The following is a 7578-nucleotide window of genomic DNA, read 5'->3' as shown; positions in this document are numbered from 1 at the left end:
AGTAACATATCCAGCCAGTATCTTAAAAAAAAGGAGACAAACAGGCTAGCAGAAAACTACAGACCTGTATCATTAACATCTGTCATCAGCAAAAGTTTAGAACACATCGTATGCAGGCACATCCTAAAACATCTGAAAAAAACAACAAAATCATAACCAATTTAAACCACGGCTTCAGGTCAGGATACTCATGTGAAACCGCCAACTCATAACCACCATCAACGACTTCCTCCAAGAACATGACAAGGGACACCGAATCGACGTAGCCGGCATATTAGATTTCTCAAAAGCTTTCGACACAGTACCACACAACAAATTATTACACAAGTTAGATCAATACTGGAATTAAAGGAAACACACACAAATGGCGGCTTAAGAACTTCCTAACTGCAAGATCAATGCGAACCATCGTAGAAGGCGAATCATCTAGCGAACCAACAGTTGACTCTGGGTTCCCCAGGGCACAGTCTTAGGACCAATACTGTTCCTGTGCCACATCAATGACCTACCAGACAGTGTATCATCATCAGTAAGACTATTTGCTAACGATTGCAGCTACTATACAGAACAATTAAAAATAGCCAAGACCAACAAAAACTACAAACAGATTTGGAACAACTAGAAATATGGGCCGACAAATGTCCACAAATGGGGGATGCGTTTCAATGACAAAAATTGCTATTTTCTATCCATAAACAAAAAAGCAGACAAATTCTACACGCTTAACAAACACATCCTACAAGATGTACAAGTGAACCCGTACTTGAGACTCCAAATCTCAAACGACCTGAAATGGAGTTTCCACATAAACAACATAGCAAGAAAAGCCAATGCCACCTTGGGCTCTCTTAGGAGGAACTTGAGGAACGTACCAGAGGCATGTAGGAAAGTGGCATACATATCCCTAGTAAGATCGACAATGGAATATGGCGCAACAATCTGGAACCCATATATGAAAGGGGATATTGACAAATTAGAACGTATCCAAACAGAGGCATACGATTCATCAAGAAAAATTACAGGAGTCGAGAAACAGGTTCCATAACAAACATGAGACGACAACTTGAAATGGAGACGATAGAAGAAAGAAAACAAAGTCTCCGTCTTATTCTGATTTACAAGGTGGTCAGTGAGGGTCTGGTGCCGGCTCTGCCAGTCGACAGTTTTGTTATACCAGCACGACCTAAACGAACGATAAAAACCAAAACGTATTCAAATTGTGAAACTGACACTATCATCGAACGACAAGTCATCAATAACACCAGAGGACTAAACGTATACCAAACAACAACAAACCACAGTATAAAGGTTCTTTTTTTGTGGAAACAACTATTCACTGGAACCAACTACCAGATAAAGTTGTGCATGCAGGTTCTGTAGAGGCATTTAAGACCGCTCTACAAGAACACCGCCCATAACAACGGCGCTCTTCTCCACCGTGTATAAAAGCCTAAACAGGATTCTACATGTACCACTACAGATACAGAATTTAAAAAGAGCGCACGGTCAGCTGAGTCACAGAATACTGAGTCTGCAATTTTATTGCTCGAGCAGGTTAAATTTAAGTCTAGGACATACAATCAAGACGTATTTGCAAAGTAAGACTTACTATACAAATCCTTGATACAACTCATTGGTTTTATCAATGAAATAAAAAAAAAAGACAATATCTTGAACTAGAACTTCATCGTTCAATCTGAAAATAGTATAAAATATGTTCGATATATTATATGTCACAGTTCACTATGTCACAGTTCATGATATATTATGTCACAGCTCAATATATTATGTCACAGTTAAATATATTATATCACAGTTCAATATATTATGCGGTCATATGTTCAATAGCCAAATGCACGTTGTCGATGCTGATTTAGACGGTGGGTGGGGATGGATGGGATCAGGAGCACATGCAGTTGTCTATATAATGTGTTTACTTGTATTAAAGCATTTAGGTTTTTTTAGAGACAACTATCTATGTTCAGGGGAAGCGTTTTAACTTGACCCTCAGTTCTCATGGAAAATATAGAAAACATAGATTTGGGCGAATCAGCTCTAGACATATATGATATACGCAATGTAGAAATAAAATATATACCTCTTATCATTGAGAAAATATGTTGTTGTTTTTTTTTTCTTTTTGTATTTGTATTTGTATTTTGTAAATGTCAGCTGGTATCAATTTACACCAATAAAAATATTTGATTTGATTTGATTTGACTAGTTTATATGAAGCCCTAGCATACCATTATACTAGTCATATGCCTCTGCATGTGTGTTTACATTAAGTCGGGACCTGTTCTTCTTCCAAATACCACCTCAATTCAGCATAATTGATATACTGGCAAACTAAAAGTGATTAAATAAATATCAATCAATTTTTCTATTTTCGGGTGAAATTTTGTACTCCATTGTGCGTGGGAACAGTTCTTAATTGTGGTTAAATTAAATTGATACTGTGCTTTATTTCAAATTTCGGGAGACAAAATCAAAAAGGACATAACTTCCCCCTATTTCTAAGTAAAAATCAGAAAACTTCAATTAGAATTGCAGTTCCTTAGTGTCCAACCAGTCTGCAACCCGAAATGACACAAACCAGAGTTTAGGCATACAAATATATTTCTCGCACAAATTGCCTAGAGCCATGTTTCATTCAGATAAGAACAGTTTGTCAAGTTTGGTTAAACTTAAAATGCAATTAAGCAAGTCCAGATTTCGAGCGAATATATATATGTATATGTTCTATTTTACGCTTGCGTTATAAAACCATATAACAGATTTAAAAATATTTAGTTGATTCAAGGATATGAAAAAGTAAAATTGATCACAAAATTACTGAACTACGAGGAAAATTCAGTACGGAGAGTACATAACCAAAATGGCAAAATCAAAAGCTGAAACACATATAACGAATGAACAACAACTGTCATATTCCTGACTTGGTACAGGCATTTTTCTATGGTGGCCGGTTCAGGCCATTTCGCGTTTTAGTCCTACATATTCTAAAGGGCGAAAACACGAAAACGCCACTTTGAAATTTAAGGTCGAATAGGCGAAGTAGAAAACGCGAAAACGGAAAGAAAAAAATATTTCGCGCTTTCGACATTGTTTATTTATTGGACTCAGAATTGCATTGTCCGTCTGTGTCTTCTTTTCCATTTTTACAATTTACAAAGATTTTTTGGTTTCTAATTTTGATGCAGTTTTCATTATTTTTTATTAATATTATTAATTCCATTATAAAAGCTGATAGCTTATTTGTTTTAAAAGCAACAAGATGTATTATGCTTGCCAAATAAAACAACTCTATACACCAGAAACCAAATGATGTAAAAGTAAGCAACCAGTAACCAGTAACTGGGGTTAATGTTCAAACCTGTTTTGTGGCAAGATACATTCGACTCCAATCTTAATCTATTAGGTTGTAAGTCAGTTTAAACGGCCCCTGGTACTGAGCTTCCTCTATAAAATAAAACCCCCAAAAAAAAGCCGCCATGAATTTGAAATATAGTCAAAATGAAGAAAGAAGTCCGAATCATCCATATTTTGTTTAAAATTCGATATGGATCAACGTTGTGAAACTTTTTTTTCGCGTCATTGACATCCTTTGCTGAATGTCAATCATTGAAATGGAGCTATATGGACGAGTACAAAAATACAAAATATCGAAACTACTGCCACAAGGGCTATTTTTTCTAAGAACTCCACTACGATCATTTATGCGGTCAAATGAATTTTTTAATGGGCTTTGCTCATTTTTGAAGGCCAAGTTTTGTAAAAAAAAAAAAATATTCGATAAAGCTATGACGTCAAGAGAGAATATTTCCCTCCAAAATTTCAATGACTAATATCCCGAACTCGAAACCAGCACATTGACCAATATATTTGTTTTGCTCTTTTGGTTCCTTTAGTAATCCCCTATGTATACTAGTGTTTCGAAAAGCTTTTATTTTGAAACTGAGAAGCGAACTCCCTATTTTAAAACTGATGACAAACTTCAGTTGCATCAGTTGAATTCATATGTGCATAAAACAGTGCATTATGCACACTGAGGCACTTGTCTCAGAATTTGTTTTCCGATATACCTTAGTTTTATATTAAGGTATATAGCAGGGGCGGATGCAGGAATTTTCGAAAGGGGGGTGCTAACCCAGGGCACCCAGGGCAAAGGGGGGGGGTGCAAAACATGTCCCAATACAAATGCATTGATCGGCAAAAATAAAGGGGGGGTGCGCAACCCCGGAACCTCCCCCCCCCCTGGATCCGCCACTGTATAGGAAAAAAAATTCTGAGACAAGTGCATAATGTTATATCAAGGTATATAGGAAAACAAAGACAAGTGTCGCCGTTAGTGCCTGTGATTATAAATACAAATTGGATACTGATGACCCAGCTTTAGATTATTCATTCGGTTGTTCATTTACGAATATAAAAAAGAAATATATATTATTTTTGTTTTACTTTTAATGTGAAGCTAGGTATAGACATACAGAACTTGTATTCATTGGAAAAAAGTTTTACTGGCTAGTGTAAAAGAATGGGTTGTCAGCCGTATGCTCCCCGTTTTGTTACTCCAAATTTTATATTTGTTAATGATTTCGCAACTACGGAAGGCTAGCTCAAAGCAGGTTTAAGTAAAACTCTTTGGCTTTCTATATTTTTCTACATTATAATTTGAAAAATATAATTGTAGTTAAGTTATTAAGCATATTTTATAGTAGGCTAATACAATATAAAATATAAATTCGGTAATTGTTGCATTACGGGAAAGGGGTGGTTTCAATCTAATTAAAATATTGATCTCTGATTACGTTATACTACATATGAGCTCATTAATCAGAGATCAATATTTTAATTAGATTGGGGTGGTTTGTTATTTCTGATTAATAAATTCAAAGTAGATCAAGATAGTCTGGCATCCTGACCCAATCATTGTAAGTAATCAAAACTGAGCTGCTAGAACCGAGGGCAAGATGATCCAAGATAGTCCAAAGGCTAAAGATAATCCGTAAACATTCGCGATAATGCCGACTATGATTCTTTTTTTAACTATCAACTTCCGCAAAATTTTCGTCTGCTACACGTGTGAAAATTTAATTTGTTTTCAAGGGTAGATTAATTTTATGAGACTATATCAATCAAATAAAAATTATAAATAATAATTATCATAGCTTTTTATTTCGCTGTCATAATATACATCAATGTGAAAGGACAGGAAATTTGACAAAAGCCGTCGAGTTACGATTACGACTCGCCACTCGCAGCAGTGCCAGTGCTAACTCTGCACAAGTTTTGGAAAACTCATTCTTTTTATCACAAATAGCACATAGCTGCGTAATCGGGCGTATAAAATAAACAAACAAACAAAGAAATGCTGTTCAATTTAAAGAAAACACTGGTTTGGTAAGCTTCGCTTCGTCTGCCATTGTTTGTAAGTTTATGTTTACACAGCAGGTGCGAGTGACGTCACCTTGGAAAATCTTTGCGATTTCATCCAAAAGAAAAGTTGATTTCTACATTTAAATAATTTATTTTTAATTGAATCATATCCTCATCTAAAAAATAACCATATATATTTAATTGCACGTTACCAAAATCATACGAAAATACTCAATCAACCATATAAGAGCGGGTCTATTTAAATAAACAGATGTTTGTGCGCAAGAATATGTTTGTATTTACCGATGTAATTCGCCCGCCCAATGTTGTCGTTCTTGTCTGCTGATAATATCGAATATCTGTTGTATATTTAAAACAGTAGCGGTATTTAAAGGTAAGAATTGAAAATAATTTTTTTTTATCGTTAAAGATTATTAATCAACACAAGTTTTTGACTGTCATGGTCAAATTTAATATTTTAACCCTACAATTTTCAAACCCGATTTCTTCTGTTCTTGCCTCCTAAGTAAACAATTTTGCATAGCAAATGAAGCTTTCAACTGATTAACCCATGTAATCAATTATGAGTTTGAGAGACTATGATATTCTAAAAATTGATAAATTTGCATTTTTAGATGATAAATATCTAAATAGTTTTTCTTTTTAACTATTTGAAACCAATAATAGATTTGTAAACATATTGCCTTTATTGGCTAATGCATGAGTTCTTTATTAAATTAAAAATACAGATAACATCACTACTGCATATTTTTTTAGAAGGTAGAAATAATATGCAGGAAAGAAAAAAAAGAAGAAAGGTAGACATGTATAATTTTTGAGCCACATATTTTTGAAAAGTTTTAAAAGGTAAAGATAATGCATACAAAGTTGAGACAAAGTATGTTTATAATCATGTCAAGTCATGGGAATTAGGTTATTTAAAGTTATATGATAAAATTTTCTAAATGCAACTATTTTCTCAAATTTATAATGTTGGTTCCCCCTTTTTGTGTATGTGTTTGCTTATAATTAATACATTTATGAGGGTGTCCCAAATTATTTTGTTCCTAGTTGACCCTGTTTGTGAATGAGTTGTTTCTCGTTTGGAAAGACATGTTGGCATTGTTGATACATACATATATTAAAGTAAGTTAACACACTTGTATTTTAATATGAATTGGAGGATTTTTGTATTTTGAGGGTATATAAACATTTCTTTTATGTGCAATTGCTGAGACTATTGCTGAACATTTAAACCTTACAAAAGTTCAATCACTGAACAGAAAGTTGAATTGAGAGCTACAAATATATTTTTTAAAATTCAACTTTTAAATTGCAAATAGTACTGGGATGCTACATGTATAAATGGTTGCAGATCCAGGCTTTGTGTTAAAGTGATGCATAACAGGGGCGGATCCAGCCATTTAAAAAGGGGGGGGGGGGGGTTCCAACTACAGGTCCCCATTCAAATGCATTGGAAGGCCAAAAAAAAAGGGGGGTTCCAATCCCCGGAATCCCCAAATATTTTTTTTATGCCAAAATATCTTTCTGATTTTAGGGGGGATAATTGCTTGGTCGCTTTCCAGTTGTCCCACTGTCTGAATATGTCTAAGTCCAGCCCAAAAGGGAAGAAACTCTTGCTGATCGACAATTATAATACATGCAAAGAGGGAAATGTTACATCTTTTTATTAACATGGTTTAAATGTCAAGTTATTGACACTACTTAAAAACAAATGCTTAAATACTTTCACAATGGATTCTTTTGTTTATACAGCTATACAGTCCAGAAAAAAAACTGTTTGTTGCCCCGTGCATATTTATTCACTTATTATTTTGTAATTTCTGATTATCATGATTATGTGCTTGAAAAGAAAGACTACATTTTTAGCAGAATTTGCGCAGTAGACATATTTTTATAGTTTTGATTTATTCTCACAAATTGAGGTACCCTTATGAAATGTAGCATCTAGCTAAGCAAACAAATATATTTGGGACACTATAGTCTAAAATTTAAGTTATACATAGATGAAGTCTTATTATGATAATGTTATCCCCACTGTTATACAAAACAGCCATACTAATTCTATTTTAGTTATAAATTATTTCTGTTAAAAATAGCATAAATTAAAAATTCCTTGCTTGTCATTGTCATTCAATCAAACAGTTTTTGAGAGATTAAGCTAGGTGTAATCCACCA

At 34.1% G+C, this 7578-nt stretch overlaps 1 protein-coding gene across 2 annotated transcripts in view; it reads left to right on the top strand.

Annotated features, from left to right (window-relative positions):
* The first annotated feature begins 5651 nt into the window (after positions 1-5651).
* Positions 5652-7578, top strand: part of LOC139514329 (forkhead box protein P1-like) — a 55167-nt gene continuing 53240 nt past the window's right edge. The window contains exon 1 of one of the 2 annotated variants that reach the window (XM_071303435.1): positions 5652-5773. The gene's annotated coding sequence lies outside the window, so the exon portion shown is untranslated. The remainder of the gene's footprint in view (positions 5774-7578) is intronic. The other variant, XM_071303443.1, reaches the window with a different exon arrangement.

Source organism: Mytilus edulis, chromosome 1, assembly GCF_963676685.1.
Source record: "Mytilus edulis chromosome 1, xbMytEdul2.2, whole genome shotgun sequence".
NCBI lineage: Eukaryota > Metazoa > Mollusca > Bivalvia > Mytilida > Mytilidae > Mytilus > Mytilus edulis.
This window is presented reverse-complemented; position numbering and strand designations above follow the sequence as displayed.